The sequence below is a fragment of the Monodon monoceros genome, unplaced genomic scaffold, assembly GCF_005190385.1.
Source record: "Monodon monoceros isolate NGI ecotype Baffin Bay Population unplaced genomic scaffold, NGI_Narwhal_1 Super_Scaffold_12, whole genome shotgun sequence".
NCBI lineage: Eukaryota > Metazoa > Chordata > Mammalia > Artiodactyla > Monodontidae > Monodon > Monodon monoceros.
In genome coordinates, this window is record NW_021703768.1 from 51579200 (window position 1) to 51606169 (window position 26970).

At 38.8% G+C, this 26970-nt stretch overlaps 1 protein-coding gene across 3 annotated transcripts in view; it reads left to right on the top strand.

The window, feature by feature from the left end:
- The window catches only part of RGS7BP (regulator of G protein signaling 7 binding protein), a 116932-nt gene that overhangs the window by 17661 nt on the left and 72301 nt on the right, over positions 1–26970 (top strand). The window contains exon 1 of one of the 3 annotated variants that reach the window (XM_029215634.1): positions 11911–11985. The exons of the other annotated variants lie outside the window; for them this stretch is intronic. The gene's annotated coding sequence lies outside the window, so the exon portion shown is untranslated. Of the gene's footprint in view, positions 1–11910; positions 11986–26970 lie in introns of those variants that run through there. 3 annotated transcript variants of the gene reach the window in all.

The window sequence follows — 26970 nt, forward strand, 5'->3', positions numbered from 1 at the left end:
TATTCTCAAAATTTTCATATTAGGTTACCGTACAGGCACCATGGTAGATTTGATATGAAAATGTGAAGCGAGTTAAAATATCTATTTAGGTGTGATCTTTCCAAAAGACATGTCATCACAGTTCATTTGGGGGAAAGTCTTGCTTCATGGTTCACCTTTATAAAGACAATCTCCAACTTCTGAGAAAGAAATGTTGTGGGATGTGAGGGGGGAAGAGGCAGGAAAGGGGAATGATTCAGCTGGAAAAGAGGAAAGAAAATAGGGAAAGAGGAAGTAATTAGTTCTTTGGGAACTATGCTGATTAAGGAGTTGGCACTGCCAGGGGATAAAAGGAATGAAGCTAAAGGGAAAAGAAAAGGGAAAATGCAGTTGTAGGATTGGAGGCAATGTGCAATTCAAGGTCTCCAAACCCAGATCCATCAGGGGCCACAGAGGTGATGTGAAAAAGTGAAGCGGGTCAGGTGGGGTGCTGGTGGTCTGGGGAACCCATGCCTGTGGGTCTGAAGCAGGCTGCCACACAAGCTCCACTGATTACTGATTCCCATGCAGAAAGATGGGCCAAATGTGCCACACTTGTGGCTTTTTTTTCTTAAGAGAGTCCATGAATTCATGTTTGTGTGTGAAATATGATTTTTTAAAGTTGGCCAACAGAAAACGTCTGCCGACTGAAAGTGGCCCTCAGCCATTAGTGTCTACCTCTGTTAATTAGCATGCACTTGCTTGCTCAGAATATTTGCAGATCAGTGGATGTGAACAATTAGAGAGATGCCAGGATGTCTTACCATTTTCTGTTTATGTTAGTAACTGTATCCACTTCTTAATTTCTTTGTTACTTTCCGAATAGCACATTGTGGAGTATTAAAACTTGTCAATACCTGTCACCTCAATAAACAAAAACAACCCCCCCTGCAAAAAAAATCCCTACCAAATATAGAAAAAAACAGAGATATGTATTTTGGCCTTGAATTGTTAATGAAGGTTAAACATATTTAATTAGCCTTAGGAACATGTTAAACATTTTTGGAATTGAACCTAAGGAAAGAAATTACAATATTTGTACATGTGTCCTGAAGTCAAATTGCTTGAAAGATCCTTTCTTTTGCTAAGACAGTTATTTAAATTATCATATTACACATTACTCTTTCATATCACACAGGACCCATTGATCTTATTAGGATCAACATCAAGACAAATAACCTGTCAGGCATATAACAGAGTCTGAGTTCTACATGAAAGTTAAATATAGGACATACATATTTTACTTTATCTAAATGAGATCCTAAGGGGGGAAAATACTCTCTTAACCTGATTTCATATTACTTATATGATTTACTATCTAGTAGGATTTAACTGAAAGAGGATGTGGTATACAAAATAGTGACAAACGTCAATTTGCACAAAAGAGTTAAGGCCATTTCTAGATAGCTATTTCTGAATTCCCAGCAAAGAGTATTCATTCTCTGATCAGTTTTCTCTGCTTACGAGTGTGGAACCTACATCAAACATTTCCTTTAACTCAATGTGTCCCTTCCAGACTCAAGATTTAATGTAGCCCAGTGGACCATCCATTCTTCTCTTGCCCTTCCCCCTGCCCCACCTCTCCCTCCCTCAAGCAGTTGGAAGAACAATTACTGGGGCTCATAATCCATCCCAGGTGGTCTTATGAAGACTGTTCCCTTGCCTATCATTGCAGGGGTTCTTTGGGCCTACACCTTTAGAGCTAAAGTGGGTGCTGTCTAATATTCTAATATTTCTTGATTTCTTGGAGCCTGAGAGGCCCCTGAGAGGTACAGTTACCCTTTACTAAATAAACAGAACCCCTGTCATGATGGATATCCACTGCTTTACAGGATGCAAAATGCTTCCACAAATATTAAGTCATTTAATCCTTTTTATACTTCTCTGAGCTGGAATTATTATCCCTATTTTATGTATGAGGAAACTGAAGCTCTGAGAGGTGAAGTGACTTGTCTTTGGCCAGATAGCATGCAAGTGACAGAGCTGGAATGAGAAGCCGGGTCTCCTGCCTTCCAGTCCATGATCCTGTCCACTGACCCCCAGGTACCACTCTCCAATCATCCTGTTATTTGTCTCTAAGGAATTTCTGGAGAACCAGAGCTGAGACCATGGAGGTTTTTCTCTCTCTTGTAAATGGACATGAATCACCTCCATTTGTAAATATTTCCTTATTTCCCTTCAGCTGGTGTTCTGCTGTATTATACAGATCTGAGGAATCCAGATCATAGCCAGGACAGCAGGGAGTCCCCAGGAACAAATCCACGATAAGGAAGGAAGAATCCGGCACTTTTCTGTAATTTCTAAGAGAGTAGTATTCTTGATATAGCATGGTCCCTAAACTCTTTCCAACCCAGGCCCTGGGATAGAACCTGTGGCTTTGAACTGGAAGCTAAATCATTAAATGCTACAGTTTTGCAGTCCAACTAACTTTGCTTCCAGATGTTTCTCCAAATAAATAGAAGACATAGCAAACAGTCTTTTTCTAATTTTCAATCTCTGACCTGCTGGAATGATGGGTGAGCTTCACTTTCCCCAGCCTCAGGATACAATCAATTTCCAACTCCACTGCAGCCAGAAAGAGACCATGGCAGTGATGGCCAGTTTTAGTTCGATTGGCACCTTTGTGGGATAGTTGGGACCTGGGGCAACAAAGTCTCAGGCCAGCTTACTATGCCAGTGAGCAACTAATGTGACTGTTTAGACACCTACCGGTATTTTCCAGAAACACAACCCTGGGGTTCCTGGAGTTGCCTCGGGAGGCTGGCTGCAGCCAAACAGCTGGGAGAATCAGAGCCTCTGAGATCTCAGGGCTAATTCGAAAGGGCTTTGTAACTGTGAGTACATGAAGGCACTCATATTTCCCTCAGGCTGCAGCTCCTCATTTGCCCTCCAGCCCTCCCCCTGTACCTGCTCTAAAGCAAACATTCAAAGCTGTCTAAAACCTGAGCAGTTACAAGAATATGCACCTGTCTTTCAGCTTTCAAGACCAAATGCCCCATGAAAATTGACTAAGAAGTCACGAGAGTAACATACTCGAGTGCTATTAGCTCAAGAAAGAAAAATTAATTGTAGGATGTTTCGCTTTCCCCCTTTAACTTGCGGAAGTGAATGCCGAGAGGATCCCAGAACACCTCTCTGTGTGCCCTTGATTCCAGAAGCCCCACAGTGTCAAGCAGTGGTTCTAACTCTGCTGCACATTAGACTTCCTGGAGGAGTTTTTGAAGATACTGATACCTGGATTCCACACCCCAGATCAATTACATCAGAATGTCTCAGCGCGAGGTCTGGACAGAATATTTTTTTAAATTTCTGCAAGGTTGAGAACCACTGGTGTAGAGGAATGAGGCCCAGACTGGTAGTCAGTTTAGAATTTCAGCCAAGCTTTCAACTGAGTAATTTTGATCAATCCCTTCCCTACTCTGAGCTGTAGTTTTCATATCATTTCTAAGTTTCCTTCAAGCTGCAAAAACGTGTGTCTGTACATTACAGAATCACTTGTCATGGTCAAAAATGAGTAATGATCTAAATATCCAATAGAGGATTCATTAAATGAAAAACAGTACACCCAGGTGCTGGAATACTGTGCAAACACTGAAAATGACAGTAAGTGGAAAAAGCAGATTATAAAACAGTTTTACAGTATGACCCCACTTTTGAAAAAAAAAACGAAAATTATACAGCTAGATATAATTGCAAAGATATGCACCAAAACCTTTACAGTTTTTCCTTTCTGGATAAATGATTTTCATTTTCTTTTTTATATACCTGTGTTTTCTAAATATTCCATATTAAACATTATGGGAGAAAATCGACTCACATGGCAAGCGTTGAATATCCGTTTTGAACACAGCTGTAGAAAATCTCAAAAATAATTATATTTGTCTATGTGGAATTCTAGCTCTTCTATTTATTGGGCAGATATATGCAAAAACCTGATGCTTTGCTTGTCCTCTACGTTACCTTCAAAACTGTACTAGCTTTAGACGCATTCATTTTCCTGATTTGGAACTACTGATCTAGAGAAAAAAAAATGGGAGAAAGAATTTCTCCTGCAGTATTTGTTCTGGGTCCTGGCGGGGCTGCCCCCATTTCACTGGAGAGAATAATTAGAGAGGAAGCAGGATCGAGAAAGTCGGGAGGACAGAGAGCCAGGAAGCTTTTGATCTGTTCTTCTTCCCTAGAGCATCCTGTCATATTTTTTGCCTGTGTGTCAGTGGTTATGAAGATAAAATGAGAGACATCAGAGCAAGGACTTAGCACACCTTTCTGTACACAATTGCTCACTAAACTTCCATTCATTCACGCATGCCTCTGTGAAGGGAATAACTTAGCTACTTACCAAGAGCGTGACCTCACAGCGTCCTCATCCCCTGCAAGCCTCAGATTCCACCCCTGAAAAAGTAACAGTAATAATAGCACCAACCTCACTGGGTTCCTGTGAAAATTAAATGATGTGATGTAGGTAAAGCACTTAAGCAAAACATCAAACACCTCATAAGTGCCAGCTATTATTATTATTATTATTATTACACCTTTTTCCAGTATTCCTTAACCAAAAACACCTTTCGGTACGACTTTCGTTGTACTCCAGAAAAAGAGAATGGTACAAGCTTATAGCTTTAACAATTTGGGAGGGAAATGATAAAAATAGCTTGGAAGATTATATTTTGATTAGAAAAATGTATTTTTCCTACCATTTCAGTACTAAAAAGAAGAGTATTATTTCAAGTGCTCAAGAATAATCCTTCTGTGGTTTGACACCAAGAATAGAATATTTCATTTCAGAAAAAATGCCTTCGAGAAATAATGAGCCACTGATAAAGGCAGTTACACTAGAAAATGACTTTGGGTTTAAGGCAAGTCTTTTTCTTTTATAAAAGTGGTTAGGCCTTTAGAAATGTTTTCAAAACAACACAATATATGCATAAAATATAATGAGTGTATCTTGGCCTTTTATTGTCAGACTCGAAGTTCAAGAGGACTAAGAGGGGAATGGGGAAAAAGAAACTCTGACATTGATGGCTGCAATTCACAAGCTTTATTAACATAAACAGGATCTGAGAACAACATAGACCAGAGGTTCCTAAACTTGTGTTGCCTGCTAGAATCACCTAGGAAGCTTCAAAAAATATTAGGGCTTGGGTCCCACCCTCAGAGGTTCTGATTTAAGGGTAGGGGGCATGGCCTGGGCTCCAGAATTTATTAAATATCCCCAGGTGATTCAGATGCGTAGACAAGTTTGAGAACCACTGGCACAAAGAAAGGATCCACCAAGCAAACATGGCTCCCAGGCGTCTCCCTTCCTTTTTCCTCAAGGGGATGTTCCCAGGCTGTGGCAATGGAGGGCAGCCCTACATGGGACCTTCTTTCCTTACCCCTCCTTTTCCTGCCCTCTGCTGGAAGGGTTATATCAACTGCCCGTAAACAATTTATGCTACATCATCTAAGACCAATGACCAGATTTCAGACTGTAATCCTTGCTGGGCCAGCATCATGCCACCTCCCTTTCTCTGCCTCAGTTTTCACAGTCTTCCTTTAGCTGTGCCTGCATCACATGACCAGAAAACTTCCATTTATGTCCCACTTAAGAGCCTCCATGGGCAGGCCTTTAGTTCTATACTAAATGACGTCAATAAACTGGGAAAACATGTTTCAATCACAAATTTTAGGTAGAAGCCAAAGTTCAAATGGTAGCTTTGAAGGATCTGGTGATCAATAGGTAAACAAGCTATGGTTTGAGCTCTGCTCTGCCTGTCTGTCTGTAGGGGAGTGACATAAGTTGGGTCAAATATAAACTCAGCTGTTGAATCGAGAAGGAAGGAAGTCATCTACTCATATTTTCAACAGAGTTTTAGCTTTATTGCTTACATTGGAAGTAATAATATAAGGTACCTTTTTGAACAAGAATTTGAAGCCATAAGTATTTCACCTTTCAGGCTATACCCGAAGAAGAAACTAGGAAATACATAACAGATGTGGACTATGGACAAGATGAGATTCTATAGAAGAGACTGGTTGGCCTGGAGTGATAAAATAGCTTTAAGATTTAAAACTGCTTTAATGATAAAAATAATCTCCTATTGTCTTTAGAACATACCTGTGTGATATTTTTACTCTTGTGCTATAAGTGAGGAAATGGAGGCTCATAGAGATTAAGTGTCTTGCCCAAGGTCACATAGTCAATAAATGGTAAGGTCAGTACTTGAACTCATGACCTCTTGATTCAAAGGCCACTAGATTTTTCCCTGTGCCACCACTGGAAGAACATAAATAATGTCTGAATGTGATTCAAATTTATTTGATAATTTATAATTTTTTACTTTCCCCTCCATTTTTAAATAACTGCAAGGAACTGTTTTGTTATTGATCAGTAATTGTAATACCAATTTGGGTTTTCGTTGCAAGTAAGAGCACCTTGCTTTAGATATCTTAAGCAAATAGGAGGATATTTTGGAAGGTTATGTGGGGATCATACAATCCAATGGGGAAGTGTGAGGGAGGGCTTGGAAAATGGACATGAACCAAGGAGACTGTACAGGCTACATAGCAGAAACAGGCTGGCCAGGTTGTTGCCCTGGCCAATGCCACTGATAGACTTTGCTGCCCCAACTGAGTCCTAACCACCCTTTCCTCTTGGGTCACACATGCAGCTTCAGAGCCCTGGTAAGATTGCCCAGCTTGTCATGTGCAACATCCTGGCTGCAGGGAGTAAGGAGAGAATGGCTGACCTCCTTTCAGCTTCCATAATGGGAAGCAGGACACTGTGACCCCTCAGTACCACTGATAACGGGGAATGTCCCAACAGGAAGAAGGGTCGAATGTTGGACGGCTAAAGAAAGGACAAACGTCTTCTGCAAAACAATGGTTTAAAAGATATATCTGCATTTTTCTATTTTCCTGCAGTGTTAGGAAAAAAAACCTCACAAGAGAGGTTTCTAAGGAAAATTACAAGCTATTACAAAAAGAAAAATATCTATATTCATTCTTTTAATTTGAAAAGTCTGTGGTTCATGCCCCAGAGTCATTGGAGACATCAATTTGCATAACAAGAAGAAAATAAAACTCCGCACTTGGGGAGTTTGTTATCTGCCATCTCCCAAGTTCAGAGGTGTGTGAGGGCCACACTCTCTTCAGGGTTCTAATCCAGCTCCAGTGCATGAAGAGTCACCCCACATAACTGGGTCATGGCTGCTCCAAGCCAGACTCTGGAAACGCCCTCCTTGTTTGTTCATTTATTCTTCCTATAGTCATCATGCACTTCTCTGTGTGCTAGGCACTGAGGCTTCCAGTACCTTGTTCTGGGATTTCAAAGTTAAAAATTCATAGATCCTTACAAACAATATCTTGTTTGTTCATGTGTGTGGTGGGCTTGTCCTTGCATGTATGAATTTGCATGTATGAGTCCTCTGGTCTTAAGTATGCTGCGATGTAAGAATTAGAGATAATCTCATTTTTAAAACCACACAGTGGACATAGGTAATTTAGAGAACCCCGTAGTGATAACACTGGAGTGGTAGAGAGACTAATATGTTTAAACAGTGTTAAAAATGTTCATCATCTTGGAAATTCACCTCCTGTTCTATCTTCTAGTTTCCTACTTGCTAGGTTTTCCCCCCTTTTCTGCTACGTGCATACACGCACAACTAAAGTGTAAAAATTCCGTACTGGTCAGTGCTGTTTTTAGAGAGACTCTTAGGTCTTGAAAGATTTTGTTCCATAAATCTTTTTGACATGCTTACTGCCTTTCAGAAAAATTCAAAGGAGGGAGCTCACCAAAGACAAGTTTATACTGAAAGTCAGACTAATTTAGATGATAAAAATGGAGCTGGAACCGTAAATGGGAAGAGCTGTACAATGACTTAATGTTATCATTGTTTAAATCTTTTTCTAAACAGTGCAAGCACCACCACAGTTTGTTGTAATATCCTTTTTTCCTGAAGCTGAACCTGGGTTGTATCAGCTCCGTGTCTGTTTTCATAAACCAAAACAGAAAGAGCTTCCTAGAACAAAGGGGCTTTATCTGTAAAGCAGAGAGAGGCAGAATGGGCTTTATAAAGAGCATTTACTTTTAGGAGAAATTGTGTAAATACCTTTTCAAGTGTCAAAATAATAACCTTTTGTTTCAGGAAGTTGAATTGTTAGAGCATCTATGTTTGCTTTTCTAAGTATTTGGAAGGCCATTTGCGTTTAAAAACAATGAGTAAAAAGAATGATGATCTAGTCTCCTACTTCACAGAGAAAGTAAAAGCATCAGCTACTCAAATACCTCTATAAATAATGAAACTATGTTTCTCTGTTTTTCAGTCCCTGGGGAACTACTCTTACCTTTAGTCCACCTCTGACCTTCTCTGGGGAGTCTGGTGCTTCCCGGACTCCCTTTCCAAGAATTCTGCTCTGGTACATTTGGCTAACAGGGAGCTTGTCCTATGTGCGCTGCTGAGTCAGCCCATGCTGCAGCCTGAATCACTAATGTTACCAGACTACCCCACTCCAGGATTGCTCTTGGCTCTTGTGTCTCTGAATCTCTTTCCTCACAGCTTCATCCTATACACATACTGACTGAAATCGAGACTACTGCTCTGTGTCTTCATTTCTCAAGACACTGCTAACATGAGGCTGCTGTTACCAGTTAATCTCTCCTCCTGCCCAAGCATCCCCCGGGTGTTACCCCTGAGAACTCTTCCATCTATTGATATGGTCCAGGAGAGAATCATTCCAATTTCTCCACTGAATCGCACACGTAGCCCCTTACTTTCTTGCCTCTTGAGTGGAACATCATCTCTTAACTGCATTCAATTCTCTTCTTATTGCTTCTGAAATGTCATCAGCCTTTTTGTTGCCTTCCCAGCTTTAGAGAGACTGATGTGGTTGGTGATACTGAAACTCAGCCAGGATATAGTAGGCCTTTCCAACCCTGGTTGTACTAATGAATAAGAAGCTGTGGAAACCTCAGATACTAGGTTCTAAGACAAATGGCTCTATTTTCAAGATTTCATGGGTTTTGGAAACCATATTTCATGAGGTCAAAAAATATCCCCTAGAACAAAGATTCTCAACTTTGGCTGCATATTAGAATCACCTGAAAAGCTTTTAATAACTACTGATGCTCAGGCTACAACCCACATCAGTTATAGCAGCATCTCTACGAGTGAGACACAAGCCAGGCAGGTGATTCCAGGAGGCAACCAAAGTTGAGAACCACTGCCCTTGAAAGTGGCAGGGTAAGGAATTAAATATGGAGATCATCACCTGATATTTTTTCTTTCATAAATGAACTTATATACCTTCCAGAAGCCTGGATTTTAAGAACAATTTCACACCCATTCAAAGCTTTATGCCTCTTTGTAATTCAACACAATGCAGTAAAACTGTGTCCCAAGTAAAAGTCGGAGGTTACTCCAATCTTTTTCTCATGCTTATTTCTGAACTACAGTTACTCTTTCAACAAAGATTTATTGAGCATCTACTATGTAACAGGCACTGGGGTTATCCCAGGAAATAAAGCAGATGTGATACACCCTCATGGAATTTATACCTGCTAGAGGAGACATGATAAATAAGAAAACAAACAAGATAATTACAAAAGTGGTATGTGTTCAAAGAGTATAATATAAAAGGACAACGTGACAAGTGTGTCACATCCAGGGCAAGGGAAAGGCAGCTGGTTTGCGTGGACAGGGAAGTCCTCTCTGAAGGGGTGACATTTGAGATGAGACCTGAATGGTAAGAGGAACTAGCTCTACGAAGATCTGGGGCAGAGCATTCCAGGCAGAAGGAGAAGCAAGTGCCAAGACCCTGAGGTAGGAACAAGCCTGGTGAGCTCCAGAACCTGACAGACTGGGGAGTGGTGAGAGGGTGGGAGAGCAGGGCAAGACAAGATCAAGGAGGGACTTAGAAGCTAACCCAGCAGGGCCTTGTGAGGTCACAGGGTGGATGGGATTCAAAGTGCAGTGAAAAGCCATAGGAGGATGAGATTTATGTTTTTTTAATATACGGGAGAAGACCGTAGAGGACAAGAGAGGAATCAGTTCCGCGGGTGGGAGTGGCTTATTTTAGAGGTGAGGCCAGAAGGACTTCCAGATGGACTGAAAGCTGGAGGGGGTGAGGTGGGGGAAGAGGATGAGTGGAAGGGGAGAATCAAAAATGAGTCCTTCATTTTTGGCCTGAGCAGCTGACCGGACGGTAGCGCCTTGTCATGGAACAGGGAGGTCTAGGTGAGGCGCATTTTGGGGGATGAGAGAGCAAAAATCAAAAGCTCTGTTTGAACATAATAACTGTGAGATTCCTTTAGGCATCCATTAATATCCATTAGAAGCTAATGTCCATTAGGACAAGTCTGGAGCTCAGAGGAAAGGTCGGGACTATACATTTAAATTTGGAAGTCATTGGCATGGAGGTGGTATTTAAAACTTTGGGACTGGATGAGTTGACTTAGGGAGATAATGTAGATAGACAACAGGATAGAGCTCAGGGATGAGCCAGTTTAGGAAGAAAGGAGAGATCTGGTCAAGAAGACGTAGGAGGAGCCAGGAATTTCGGGCTGGAGGGCCCTGGGAGTCAAGAGAGAAAGTGTCTCAAGATGGAAGGTGTGACTGTCGTGTCAAATGCTGCTGAAATGTCAAGTAAGAGGACAGAGGGATCAGGGCAGTTTGTGAGAGAGAGGTTCTTGGTGACCTTGATGTGAGGAGCCAGCAGAGCGATGGGGACAGAAGTCCAGACTGGAGAGGTGAAGACACAATGGGAAGTGAGGAAGTGGAGACAGTGGCTATTGACACACATACCAAGAAGTTTTGCTGTGCCTTAGAAGCATGTATTTATCTCTGTCCTGATCTAGATCACTGAAGAAACCCATTACAGTGTATACATTTCTCTTGTCAAGGCAGGTGAATACATCAGATGCCTGATCCCAATTTGAATGTCATATATTCAAGGCATCCCCTGGTTGGCATAATGGCTGCAAAAAACTTGAATGAATGCTTGGGATAGGATTGGTTCTGCTCTCACCCCAAGCGTGAATAACTTCTGGAAAGTTGCTTCCTACCAGGCTCACCTCTCCAGCTAACCATCATAATAGAAGAGCAAAATATATGGTCAGCTTAAAAGCTATAAGTAAAAGTTGATTATTAAATGACAAAAAGGCTATCTAGCATAGCTTAGATTTTAAATAGCATAAAGTAAACCTTCCTCAAATTCCTATTCATTTCCATTTAAAACTTTTAGCTGAACTAGATTTTTCACCCTCCTTCTCTAGCAGATAGGAAGATGCACATCTTCCGTTACGGAGATTAAATTGTCCTGCCAACACCTTTTAGGTGGTGGCCTCAAGAAGCAATTGAATGTGCTTGACTAGTTACTGTCAGTGGAACAGCTTAATTTCAGTTTTTAAAAAGGCAAAAATCTAGTCTTTTGAATTTATTTTATTTTTGGCTGTGTTGGGTCTTCATTGCTGCGTGTGGGCTTTCTCTACTTGCGGCCAGCAGGGGCTACTCTTCATTGCGTTGCACGGGCTTCTCATTGCGGTGGCTTCTCTTATTGTGGAGCACAGGCTGTATGCACGTTGGCTTCAGTAGTTGTGGCACGCAGGCTCAGTAGTTGTGGCACACGGGCTTAGTTGTTCCACGGCATGTGGGATCTTCCCGGACCAGGGCTGGAACCCATGTCTCCTGTATCGGCAGGCGGATTCTTAACCACTGTGCCACTAGGGAAGCCCAAAAATCTAGTCTTTTGGAAGAGAGTCTTGGGAATCAAAATGTAAAACACAAAAAAGATTCAGAGACTTAGTTTTCTAGAGTGTCCATATAGATAAGCCTTTAGGGTGCAGTCATGATTGAAAAAAAAATGCTATGGAGGTACCAATTTATCCTTTTCTCTATTTTGCAGAAAAGGATAATTTGTAACTCTCAGAGTCAAAATTGCCTTGCCATGTATAGCAGGGCTTTCAGAACTGGAGTCCAGAAGTCTCTTCAGGTAGGTAATATCCTCATTAAATATCAAGGAACAGCCAAAAAGTGGATCATAATCTTGGAACAGGGCCACGTTTAAAGACAGAAACCTGTAGTCGTAGCAGTAAAAACAAGATATTTCTGATTTCTGTGGGCAAACCTCAAGTGGGAGCAGGAAGTGATGATCATGGTGAGGAAGAGGAGAAATAAGAAAATTCTGAGAGGGACCTTTTAAGCATCAGATATCCTGGGAGAGGACAGCATGAAGAAAAAGAAATTATGTTAATCACGATGATTATGTTCCTTCTGGTGTTCATTGCCATGTACACTCACAATTTTTAAAAATCCAAATATGTGTAGTAGTAGTAGTATGAAAATCTTAATCCTGTTTGCACTTATTCCTGCAATTTATCTTTGTTCGAGGGGTTGATTTCTCATCAAGGCAAAGAATACATATCACACACTTTACTTCTCAAAAAAAATGTGTATAAAGCATACATGTCATGTCATCTGTCAACCAGCAGCACAGAATATCTACATTTCAGCTACTACAGGTATCCTTCTATTTTTTTTTAACATCTTTATTGAGGTATAATTGCTTTACATTGTTGTGTTAGTTGCTGCTGTATAACAAAGTGAATCAGCTATATGTACACATATATCCCCATATCCCCTCCCTCTTGCTTCTCCTTCCCACCCTCCCTATCCCACCCCTCTAGGTGGTCACAAAGCACCGAGCTGATCTGCTTGTGCTATGTGGCTGCTTCCCACTAGCTATCTATTTTACATTTGGTAGTGTATATATGTCCATGCCACACTCTCACTTTGTCCCAGCTTACCCTTCCCCCTCCCCGTATCCTCAAGTCCATTCTCTATGTCTGTGTCTTTATCCCTGCCCTGCCCCTAGGTTCTTCAGAACCTTTTTTTTTTCTTTTTCAGATTCCATATATATGTGTTAGCATAAGGTATTTGTTTTTCTCTGAGTTACTTCAGCCTGTATGACAGACTCTAAGTCCATCCACCTCACTATAAACAACTCAATTTCGTTTCTTTTTATGGCTGAGTAATATTCCATTGTATATATGTGCCACATCTTTATCCATTCATCCGATGATGGGCACTTAGGTTGTTTCCATCTCCGGGCTATTGTAAATAGAGCTGCAATGAACATTTTGGTACGTGACTCTTTTTGAATTATGGTTTTCTCAGGGTATATGCCCAGTAGTGGGATTGCTGGGTCATATGGTAGTTCTATTTTTAGTTTTTTAAGGAACCTCCATACTGTTCTCCATAGGTATCCTTTTAACTGACCTTCACTTACTTGAGCCACTGGATTAAGGGAAGCTCTCCATTTCCTCTTATAGAACCTCCAAATGCCCACGTTAGCAAACATCTAATACGTGCCATGGACTTCTGCACATCCCCACCCCACCCCAGTTGAGTTGTATGCTTATCAAGAGTCAGTTATGTTGGTTTCCAAATATGTTTATTTTTACACTGTAATTTTGATTAGGTAAACTGATGAGATAGGAGGGGCAAAAAGAGAGCTGTTAACATACAAACTAAGTAGTTGAACACCTTAGAAAGTGACCATAAATGTGAGCTAGTAAGAGAAAATTACTATCAAATTAGGTATGCACAAGATAACTGTAAAACACTATGACCAACAATCATAAAATTTTAGGAGGATTCTGCACTTGGTGTGCATCAAAAGTGTCTTTAAGTTCTTGCTGCACTTTAAAGAAATTGAAACTGGAAATTGGAGATGATGTTATGGGTGTGGGGTTTTGTTGTCAGACGAAGAATTCCAATCAATGAATCCACATTTAAAGGGAACCTTAGCCTTTCATCAGAAAACTGGTGGATGATTGTAAAATTATGTCTCAGCTTAAAATAACAGTTTAAGATATAGAGCTAGAGCTGACTTACTAACCACACAATGACCAGTCTCAGTGACACTGGATAAGAGAGTTCTACTGTACCTGATAGGGTTGCTCATTTTGGAGTCTCTGAGCTTTACTTCTCACTAGAAGCTTGGCTAAATCATTTATATTCAAGAGAGATATCCTAGAAATAGGTTAGCCATGAGTTTCTCTCAGTTCTATCCCTGGATCAAGTCAGATCCCCAGAAAGCTACATCACAGACCATTTTGATCTAGATTATGCTGGATATTCCTTCAGAGAAATGTTTCAGTGTTAGGCTCTTGACTTTTATCAAGAATCCATAAAAGAGATGATCATATGAAGACTATCTCTGCCTGGTCTGTCAAACTGCTATTCTAAGCTTTCTGATATACTCTTCAAAGTCCATGAAGACCCACAGGAAAACTTCACGCAGCGTTAAATGCCCGAAGGCAGCCACATGGGAAGAGTAGGAGAGAGAGGGAAGGAAGAGGAGAAAGATCACAGCCTTTGATGTAATTGTCTCAACCGATTAATTATAAAGCTCCTCTTTCCCTCTGCTTTAACATGTTTTCTTGTGGGTTTGTGAATTTTAAAAGTTGATAAACCTAATAAATATGCATTATTTTATCCACTTAATCTAAACCATACATATAGCTAATTTAATTAGTGTTAGATCTGTTTTGATAGAAAACAATTTTTTCAGCGTCAACAATTAACTTTTTCCAAGCTTTTCCATTTTAGTGCCCCTACTTTATTTTTATCTTTTAAAAATTTATTTAACTTGTATAGAGTAAAATTTACTTTTTGCTGCACATTTCTATAAGTTTTGACAAATACATACAGTTATTTAAGCACCACCACCATCAAGATACAGAAGAGTTCAATTACCCCAAAACATTCTCTCATGCAGCCTTTCATAGTCAGTCCCTCCGGAAATCCCCAGCCCCTGGCAAACGTTGATCTGTTCTTTGTTACTCTAATTTTGTCTTTGTCAAATGTCATGTAAATGGAATCATATAGCATGTGGCCTTTTAACTGTGTCTTCTTTCACTTCTTTCACTCCCTTGAGGTTCTACTTGATTCTACTTGAGCTTCCACCATGTTGTTGAATGGTCATTCCTTTTTATTGCTCAGTAGCGTTCCATCATACAGATATACCACCATTTGTTTATCCTTCCACCAAATGAAGGATATCTGGGTTATTTCCAGTTTGGGTGATTATGAATAAACCTGCTGCAAGCATTGACATACAGGTTCTTGGGTGAACATAATTTTCATTTATCCTGGGTAAATACCGAGGAGTAGAAGGTCTGGGTCACGAGGCAATTATGTACTATGTATTTAACTTCATATGAAGCTGCCAAACTGTTTTCCCAAGTGATTGTAACATTTTGCACTCCAGCCAGCATGTTTAAGAATTGAAGTGTCCCTGCATCCTTGCCAGCACTTAGTATTGTTAGCTTTTGTTCATTTTAGGCATTCTAAAAGCATATAGAGGTAGTTCGTGTTTTTAATTCGAATTTCCCTAATGACCAATGATGTTGAGCACCTTTTTTGTTCCATTAATTAATTCATTTATTTATCTTTGGCTGCGTTGGGTCTTTGTTGCTGCGTGCAGGCTTTCTCTAGTGCAGCGAGCAGGGGCTACAATTTGTTGCTGTGCTCGGGCTTCTCATTGCAGTGGATTCTCTTTGTTGCAGAGCACAGGCTCTAGGCGCACGGGCTCTAGACCACAGGCACAGTAGTTGTGGCGCACGGGCTTAGTTGCTCTGCGGCATGTGGGATCTTCTGGGACCAGGGCTTGAACACGTGCCCTCTGCATTGGCAGGCGGATTATTAACCACTGCACCACCAGGGAAGTCCGTGAGCATTTTTTATGTCCTTATTTGCCATGCACATATCTTCTTCTGTGAAGTGTCTGGTTAAGTGTTTTGCTTATTTTTTATTGGGTTGTTTTCTAACTGTTGAGTTTTGAGAGCACTTAGTATTTTCTGTATAAGCCTCCTTTGTCAAATATGTAATTTGCAAATATTTTTTCCAGTCTGAGGTTTGTATTTTCACTTTCTTTTATTTATTCATTTATTTAGTTTAATTTTTCAATTTTATTTTATTTTTTTATACAGCAGGTTATTAGTCATTAATTTTATACACATCCGTGTATACATGTCGATCCCAATCACCCAATTCATCACACCATCACCCCCACCCCCTGCCACTTTCCCCTCTTCGTGTCCATACGTTTGTTCTCTACATCTGTGTAGCTATTTCTGCCCTGCAAACCGGTTCATCTGTACCATTCCCAAGGTTCCACATATATGAATTAATATACAATATTTGTTTTTCTCTTTCTGACTTACTTCACTCTGTATGACAGTCTCTAGATGCATCCACATCTCTACAAATGACCCAATTGCGTTCATTTTTATGGCTAAGTAATATTCCATTTTATATATGTACCACATCTTCTTTATCCATTAGTCTGTCGATGGGCATTTAGGTTGCTTCCATGACCAGGCTATTGTAAATAGTGTTGCAGTAAATATTGGGGTGCATGTGCCTTTCTGAATTATGGTTTTCTCTGGGTATATGCCCAGTAGTGGGATTGCTGGATCATATGGTAATTCTATTTTTATTTTTTAAGGAACCTCCATACTGTTCTCCATAGTGGCTGGATGAATTTACATTCCCACCAACAGTACAAGAGGGTTCCCTTTTCTCGACACCATCTCCAGCATTTATTGTTTGTAGATTTTTTGATGATGGTCATTCAGAATGGTGTGAGGTGATACGTCATTGTAGTTTTGATATGCATTTCTCTAATGATTAGTGATGTTGAGCATCCTTTCATGTGTTTGTTGGCAATCTGTATATTTTCTTTGGAGAAATGTCTATTTAGGTCTTCTGCCCATTTTTGGATTGGGTTCTTTATTTTTTTCATATTGAGCTGCATGAAATGCTTGTAAATTTTGGAGATTAATCCTTTGTCTGTTGATTCGTTTGCAAATATTTTCTCCCATTCTGAGGGTTGTCTTTTTGTCTTGTTTATGGTTTCCTTTGCTGTGCAAAAGCTTTGAAGTTTCATTAGGTCCCATTTGTTTATTTTTGTTTTTATTTCCATTACTCTAGGAGGTGGATCAAAAAAGATCTTGCTGTGATTTATGTCAAAGAGTGTTCTTCCTATGTTTTCCTTTAAGAGTTTAATAGTGTCCAGTCATACGTTTAGGTCTCTAATCCATTTTGAGTTAGGGAGTGTTCTAATTTCATTCTTTTCCATGTAGCTGTCCAGTTTTCCCAGCACCGCTTATTGAAGAGACTGTCTTTTCTCCATTGTATATCCTTGCCTCCTTTGTCATAGATTATTTGACCATAGGTGCCTGTGTTTATCTCTGGGCTTTCTATCTTGTTCCATTGATCTATGTTTCTGTTTTTGTACCAGTACCATATTGTCTTGATTACTGTAGCTTTATAGTGTAGTCAGAAGTCAGGGAGTCGGATACCTACAGCTCCGATTTTTTCCCTCAAAACTGCTTTGGCTATTCGAGACTTTTGTGTCTCCATACAAATTTTAAGATTTTTTCTTCTAGTTCTATAAAAAATGACATTGGTAATTTGATAGGGATTGCACTGAATGTGTAGATTGCTTTGGGTAGTATAGTCATTTTCACAATGTTGTTTCTTCCAATCCAAGAACATAGTATATCTCTCCATATGTTTTTATCATCTTTTATTTCTTTCATCAGTGTCTTATAGTTTTCTGCATACAGGTCTTTTGTCTCCCTAGGTAGGTTTATTCCTAGGTATTTTATTCTTTTTGTTGCAGTGGTAAATGGGAGTGTTTCCTTAATTTCTCTTTCAGATTTTTCATCATATAGTGTATAGGAATGCAAGAGATTTCTGTGCATTAATTTTGTATCCTGCAACTTTACCAAATTCATTGATTAGCTCTAGTATTTTTCTGGTGGCAATTTTAGGATTCTGTATGTATAGTATCATGTCATCTGCAAACAGTGACAGTTTTACTTCTTCTTTTCCAATTTCTATTCCTTTTATATCTTTTTCTTCTCTGATTGCCATGGCTAGAACTTCCAAAACTATGTTGAATAATAGTGGCGAGAGTGGGCAACCTTGTCTTGTTCCTGATCTTAGAGGAAATGCTTTCAGTTTTTCATCATTGAGAATGATGTTTCCTGTGGGTTTGTCGTATATGGCCTTTAATATGTTGAGGTAGGTTCCCTCTATGCCCACTTTCTGGAGAGTTTTTATCATAAATAGGTGTTGAATTTTGTCAAAAGCTTTTTCTGCATCTATTGAGATGATCATATGGTTTCTATTCTTCAATTTATTAAATATGGTGTATCACATTGATTGATTTGCGCATATTGGAGAATCCTTGAATCCCTAAGATAAATCCCACTGGTTGATGGTGTATGACCCTTTTAATGTGTTGTTGGATTCTGTTTGCTAGTATTTTGTTGAAGTTTTTGCATCTATATTCATCAGTGATATTGGTCTGCAATTTTCTTTTTTTGTAGTATCTTTGTCTGGTTTGGGTATCAGGGTGATGGTGCCCTCATAGAATGAGTTTGGGAGTGTTCCTTCCTCTGCAATTTTTTGGAAGAGTTTGAGAAGGACGGGTGTTAGCTCTTCTCTAAATATTTGATAGAATTCACCCGTGAAGCCATCTGGTCCTGGACTTTTGTTTGTTGGAAGATTTTTTATCACAGTTTCAATTTCATTACTTGTGATTGGTCTGTTCATATTTTCTATTTCTTCCTGGTTCAGTCTTGGAAGGTTATACCTTTCTAAGAATTTGTCCATTTCTTCCAGGTTGTCCATTTTACTGGCATAGAGTTGCTTGTAGTAGTCTCTTAGGATGCTTTGTATTTCTGCAGTGTCTGTTGTAACTTCTCCTTTTTCATTTCTAATTTTATTGATTTGAGTCCTCTCCCTCTTTTTCTTGATGAGTCTGGCTAATGGGTTATCAATATTGTTTATCTTCTCAAAGAACCAGCTTTTAGTTTTATTGATCTTTGCTATTGTTTTCTTTGTTTCTATTTCATTTATTTCTGCTTTGATCTTTATTTCTTTACTTCTGCTAACTTTGGGTTTTGTTTGTTGTTCTTTCTCTAGGTCCTTTAGGTGTAGGGTTAGATTGTTTATTTGAGATTTTTCTTCTTACTTGAGGTAGGCTTGTATAGCTATAAACTTCCCTCTTAGAACTGCTTTTGCCTCATCCAATAGGTTTTGGATCGTCGTGTTTTCATTGTCATTTGTTTCTAGGTATGTTTTGATTTCCTCCTTGATTTCTTCAGTGATCTCTTGGTTATTTAGTAACCTATTGTTTAGCCTCCATGTGTTCATGCTTTTCACGTTTTTTTCCCTGTAATTGATTTCTAATCTCATAGCGTTGTGGTCAGAAAAGATCTTGATATGATTTCAATTTTCTTAAATTTACTGAGACTTCATTTGTGACCCAAGATGTGATCTATCCTGGAGAATGTTCCATGTGCATTTGAGAAGAAAGTGTAATCTGATGTTTTGGATGGAATGTCCTATAAATATCAATTAAATCTATCTGGTCTATTGTGTCACTTAAAGCTTTTGTTTCCTTATTTATTTGTATTTTGGATGATCTGTCCATTGGTGTAAGTGAGGTGTTAAAGTCCCGCACTATTATTGTGTTACTGTCAATTTCCTCTTTTATAGCTGTTAGCAGTTGCGTTATATGTTGAGGTGCTCCTATGTTGGGTGCATATATATTTATAATTGTTATATTTTCTTCTTGTATTGATCCCCTGATCATTATGCACTGTCCTTCTTTGTGTCTTGCAACATTCTTTATTTTAAAGTCTATTTTATCTGATATGAGTATTGCTACTCCAGCTTTCTTTTGATTTCCATTTGCATGGAATATCTTTTTCCATCCCCTCACTTTCAGTCTGGATGTGTCCCTAGGCCTGAAGTGGGTCTCTTGTAGACAGCATATATATGGGTCTTGTTTTTGTACCCATTCAGCGAGCCTGTGTCTTTTGGTTGGAGCATTTAATCCATTCATGTTTAAGGTAATTATCGATATGTATGTTCCTATGACCATTTTCTTAATCGTTTTGGGTTTGTTTTAGTAGGCCCTTTTCTTCTCTTGTGTTTCCCACTTAGAGAAGTTCCTTGAGCATTTGTTGTAGAGCTGGTTTGGTGGTGCAGAATTCTCTTAGCTTTTGCTTGTCTGTAAATCTTTTGATTTCTCCATCGAATCTGAATGAGATCCTTGCTGGATAGAGTAATCTTGGTTGCAGGTTCTTCCCTTTCATCACTTTAATTATATCATGCCACTCCCTTCTGGCTTGTAGAGTTTCTCCTGAGAGATCAGCTGTTAACCTTAAGGGAGTTCCCTTGTATGTTATCTGTCGTTTTTCCCTTGCTGCTTTCAATAATTTTTCTTTTTGTTTAATTTTTGCCAATTTGATTACTATGTGTCTCGGCGTTTTTCTCCTTGGGTTTTTCCTCTATGGGACTCTCTGCACTTCCCAGACTTGGGTGGCTATTTCCTTTCCCATGTTAGGGAAATTTTCGACTATAATCTCTTCAAATATTTTCTCTGGTCCTTTCTTCCTCTCTTCTCCTTCTGGGACCCCTATAATGCGAATGCTGTTGTATTTAATGTTGTCCCAGAGGTCTCTTAGGCTGTCTTCATTTCTTTTCATTCTTTTTTCTTTATTCTGTTCCACAGCAGTGAATTCCACCATTCTGTCTTCCAGGTCACTTATCCGTTCTTCTGCCTCAGTTATTCTGCTATTGACTCCTTCTAGTGTAGTTTTCATTTCAGTTATTGTATTGTTCATCTCTCTTTGTTTGTTCTTTAATTCTTCTAAGTCTTTGTTAAACATTTCTTGCATCTTCTCAATCTTTGCCTCCATTCTTTTTCCGAGGTCCTGGATCATCTTCACTATCATTATTCTGAATTCTTTTTCTGGAAGGTTGCCTATCTCCACTTCATTTAGTTGTTTTTCTGGGGTTTTATCTTGTTCCTTCATCTGGTATATAGCCCTCTGCCTTTTCATCTTGTCTATCTTACTGTGAATGTGGGTTTTGTTCCACAGGCTGCAGGATTGTACTTCTTCTTGCTTCTGCTGTCTGCCCTCTCTTCCATTTCTTAACAGTATCTTTCACATAACAATTTAAATATTTTTTGATGAACTTCAATTTATCAATTTTTCTTTTATGAATCATGATTTTGGTGTCTTGTTTTAGACCTCTTTGTCTCATGTAAAACATCAAGGACTTTCTCCTATGTTTTCCTTTAAAATTTTTATAGTTTTATGTTTTATATTTGTGTCTGTGATCCATGTTCAGCTAAGTTTTGTATAAAGTATGATGCATAGGCTGAGTTTATATTTTTGAATACAGATGTACAATTATTCAAGCACCATTTTAAATTGATTTGCATTGTTTTAAAAAAATCAGTAAAATCTAATTTTAATGAAGATTATTTTTAATATTAGAAAATTTTAAAAATTCAGGAGAGTAAAGAAGAAATATTAGTCATAATATCATCACTCAAAGAATAACTGCTAATTATATCTTGGTATTTTTCCTGTTTTTTAAATGCCTATATAGGCATAATTTAAGTAACATGTATTTTTACCATAAGGTAATGTGTTCATTGCAGAATTTAGAAATTATAGGGAAAAGCCCAAAGAAGAAAATTAAAATTACATCCTTGAATATTACTTTGTTCTTTTGTCTACATATATATATATATATTTTTTTTTTTTTTTACTTTTTTTTTTTTTTTTTGCAGTACACGGGCCTCTCACTGCTGTGACCCCTCCCATTGCGGGGCACAGGCTCTGGACACGCAGGCACAGCGGCCATGGTTCACGGGCCTAGCCGCTTTGAGGCATGTGGGATCCTCCCGGACCGGGGCACGAACCCACGTCCCCTGCATCGGCAGGCAGACTCTCAACCACTGCGCCACCAGGGAAGCCCTACATATATATTATAATAAAATTGTACCCCTTGTAAACTTTTTTACGTTAATAAATATAATAAGTAACATCCCATATCTTTAAAATTAAGACCATATATACTGTTTTATTTTATAGGATATTATAATTTATCCAATCCTTTATTAGTTTATTTTCACTTTTTTCAATTATAAATAATACTGTCAGATAATCCCGCATAAAATTTATAAATATATCTGTTAATTTCCTTAGTGTCAATTTCTAGAAGTGAAATGTGGGTCAAAGAGTATTACTATAATGACTTCCAGAAAGATTGTACTAATTGATTTTCTTCAGCATGAAGTTAGAAATGCAAGATATTTATTGGGGGAAACATTTGTGAAAGATTAAGGGGAGCAGGAGCAGCAGTACAAAGGGAAAGCTTTCAGCAGGACTGACACCTGTGAAAGAAGAGTGGGAGGAAAGGAGGAATGGGTAAGCAGAACCTCAAACTGCAGTGCAACACTGAAAAATTCTCAGCCAGGCCAATGAGCAGCCCTTGAGCAAAGATGACCTTTTAGAGGAATCTTGCATTGGGCAGGTGTGGCCCAGTTCTAATGGCCCACTGTGCTCAGTCACTTGCTAGGAGCTCTGCAGAATGTGTCGTTGGCATGTACACCTGGGTGGATCCCAGAGGTACAGCAGCCAGAGGCCCTGAGCTCGCTGCACTCCTCACAGCATGTTCTCTCTCCTGTAGCTGCCACATTCAGTTCCAACCATAAGGATGTTAACATTACTCTTAAGCATGGCCAATGTAGTAGAAAATAATATCTATTTTTTAAATTTCTTTTGAGTTTTCTTGATAAGTAATGTAGTTGTACTTATGTTCATTGATAATTTATATTTTTGCATTTGGCCATTACTTGTTCATCAATTTTTCCCTTTTCCTACAGTGGTATTAATTTTTTTCAGTGCTTTTTAACTCTTAGTATAATAAATCTACTTTCGTTAAATGCAGTGCAAATACATATCCTCAGTGTATTCTTTGTCTATCAATCTTTTCTCTGCTAGTTCATCTTTTCTGTTTTTTTGGCTTAGAAAGAGCTTCCCTAAGTCAAAATCAGATATATTTTCATACATTTTCTATTTCATTCTATTTTTTAATGATTTTTCCTTTTTTATTTTTTGTTCTAGTATATAATCCAGAGTAGGAATCCATTCATTTCTAAATATTAACCAATTTTCACAGCACTATTTTTATAAATAATCTATACTCTTTTTCTGTTCTGTTACGCCACATTCATCAACTTCTTGTCTCTTGTGTATACATGATATGTTAGCCAAAGAGTTGAAAGATCAGAGCAGACTCCTGAGTATCATACATCTTACCCAACACCAAGCTTTACAAGTGACACAAAGCATACTGACAAGAACCCATCACAGATGATACCTATTCCTTTCTGGAGAAGCCTGAGTCCATCAGACACAGCTTCCCAAAACTGTCCCTTTTTCCTGCATTAGGATATGTTTTGGTTTCAGATTGACAACTGAGTTCTGAACAATTTATGTGAACATGTTGTTCTCACACACACAAAACAAAACCCATCATTTTGATTTTGGGGTTCCCAGTTTTATACTCCTTTAGTTGGACAGAAAATGCTTACATGACTCCCTCTCAATCTCCAGCCAGCCTTGCCACATCAAGCCATAAACTGCTGGCTTATTTAGAATACACATTCTAGACAGACCAGGTCTATGCTGCCAAAAAGCATTAGTATTTCAGATAAGGACTCTCGGGTATCTTTCCACTAATAAGTACCATCAGCATGTTTATAAGTACCTCTGGCTGTGGTCAATCCTTTTCCCCTAGTAAGGAGGGCGGGAGTCCCTGGCCTGCTGTTAACTCTTTATTTCCCATGTGAGTATCACTTGATTTACCAATGAAAGGTAACATACACAATTTCTTTTGTATCCAATTTCCATGTCCCTTCCAGCACCATGAATTTAATAATCTGAATTCTGTGCCTAGAATTAATCAGCATTTTATGGCACCACATTTTCATCACAAAAATGAATGAATACGGCAAATCAAAACTATAATACAATGAGATATCACCTCATACCAGTCAGAATAGCCATCATCAAAAAGTCTACAAACAATAAATTCTGCAGAGGGTGTGGAGAAAAGGGAACCCTCCTACACTGTTGGAGGTTCTTTAAGAAACTAAAAATAGGGCTTCCCTGGTGGTGCAGTGGTTGAGAGTCCACCTGCCGATGCAGGGGACACGGGTTCGTGGCCCGGTCCAGGAAGATCCCACATGCTGTGGAGTGGCTGGGCCCGTGAGCCATGGCCGCTGAGCCTGCGCGTCTGGAGCCTGTGCTCTGCAACGGGAGAGGCCACAACAGGGAGAGGCCCGCATACCGCAAAAAAAAAAAAAAAAAAAAAAAAAAGAAACTAAAAATAGAGCTACCATATGATCCAACAATCCCACTTCTGGGCATATATCTGGAGAAAAACATGCTTTGAAAGGATACATGCACCCCAGTGTTCATTGCAGTGCTGTTTACAATAGCCAAGACATGGAAGTAACCTAAATGTCCATCCACAGATGAATGTATAAAGAAGATGTGGTACATATAATATATACAATGGAATATTACTTAGCCATTAAAAAGAATGAAATAATGCCATATGCAGCAACATGGATGGACCTAGAGATTATCATACTAAGTGAAGCAAGTCAGACAGAGAAAGACAAATATCAAATGATACCGCTTATATGCAGAATCTAAAAAATAAAATGATACAAGTGAACTAATTTACAAAACAGAAACAAACTCACAGAGTTAGAGAATGAACTTATGGTTACCGGGGGGGGAGGGGGGGGAGAAGGGACAGATTGGGAGTTTGAGATTGACATATACACACTGCTGTATTTAAAATAGATAAGCAACAGGGACCTACTGTATAGCACAGGGAACTCTTGCTCAATACCCTGTGATAACTTAAATGGGAAAAAATTTGAAAAAGAATAGATATATGTATAACTGAATCACTTTGTTGTACACCTGAAACTAGCACAACATTGTTAATCAACTATACTCCAATATATAAAAAAAAGAACAAAAAATAAATAAATACAAAGTTACTAAGCATATGATACTTGTCTCTTGTACATGCATCATTCCTTTTTGGTCCCATATGGCTCTGAAGTCAGTGTTGGGGGAAAACCCCTTTAACTCATTCCAGACATTTCCTTCCATGTGGAAGTAATGTCCTAATTCTGATCCATAACAGGAGGCATATCCCCATTTTATAAGTGATACTACATTGGAATTTCATAATAGTTAAATGGAAAATGCTTTGAATACATATGATATATGCAGGAAAATATATAACTCTTTCAATAGAACGTGTCTTAAACATAGAAAGTCTACTTAAGTGTGGCCAAATACACAAAAACCTTTATAACTCTAAGCAAAATCCTTTTTACTTTGCACAAGAAACATCAGTATAAAAGTATTAGAAAACTGAGGAGAGTTAACATACATCAGAAAAACACATTGAAAATAATCAACATTTTAGAGCCAGAAATAGGGTAACGACAAGAATTTTTCACAAAGAGTCACCCACTGAACAAGTAAAATGAAGGAGGAATCACTCTGTGGATACACACACAAGGTTTATGCTAGGAAAGACATATGCTGGTAGAATTGGACCATATTTTCCATAGTTTGTGTATTGATTACTTGGCCAGATTATGAGATGTTTGGGGAGCTTTCTTGTAATAGTATCAGCAAAGACAGAAACACTTCACTGTAAATTAGATAAAATTCTTTCAATTATGAGGGACAGAAACCAACACTGAACTAACTTAGGATAAAGGAGGCAAGAATATACAATGGAGAAAAGACAGGCTCTTCCAATAAGTGGTGCTGGGAAAACTGGACAGCTACATGTAAAAGAATGAAATTAGAACAGTCCTTAACACCATAAATAAAAATAAACTCAAAATGGATTAAAGACCTAAATGTAAGGCCAGACACTATAAAACTCTTAGAGGAAAACAGGCAGAACACTCTATGACATAAATCCCAGCAAGATGCTTTTTGACCCACCTCCTAGAGAAATGGAAATAAAAACGAAAATAAACAAATGGGACCTAATGAAACTTCAAAGCTTTTGCACAGCAAAGGAAACCATAAACAAGACGAAAAGACAACCCTCAGAATGGGAGAACACATTTGCAAATGAAGCAACTGACAAAGGATTAATCTCCAAAATTTACAAGCAGCTCATGTAGCTCAATATTAAAAAAAAAACCCAATCCAGAAATGGGCAGAAGACCTAAATAGACATTTCTCCAAAGAAGATATACAGATTGCCAACAAACACATGAAAGGATGCTCAACATCACTAATCATTAGAGAAATGCATATCAAAACTACAATGAGGTATCACCTCATACCACCCAGAATGGCCATCATCAAAAAATCTACAAATAAATGCTGGAGAAGGTGTGGAGAAAAGGGAACCCTCTTGCACTGTTGCTGGGAATGTAAATTGATCCAGCCACTATGGAGAACAGTATGGAGGTTCCTTCAAAAACTACAAATAGAACTACCATATGACCCAGCAATCCCACTACTGGGCATATACCCTGAGAAAACCATAATTGAAGAAGAGTCATGTACCACAATGTTCATTGCAGCTCTATTTACAATAGCCAGGACATGGAAGTAACCTAAGTGTCCATCGACAGATGAGTGGATAAAGAAGATATGGCACGTATATACAATGCAATATTACTCAGCCATAAAAAGTAATGAAATTGAGTTATTTGTAGCGAGGTGGATGGACCTAGAGTCTGTCATACAGACTGAAGTAACCCAGAAAGAGAAAAACAAATACCTTATGTTAACACATATATATGGAATCTAAAAAAAAAAAACTTGTTCTGAAAAACCTAGGGGCAGGACAGGAATAAAGATGCAGACGTAGATAATGGACTTGAGGACACAGGGAGGGGGAAGGGTAAGCTGGGACGAAATGAGAGAGTAACATTGACATATATACACTACCAAATGTAAAATAGATAGCTAGTGGGAAGCAGCCACATAGCACAGGGAGATCACCTCGGTGCTTTGTGACCACCTAGAGG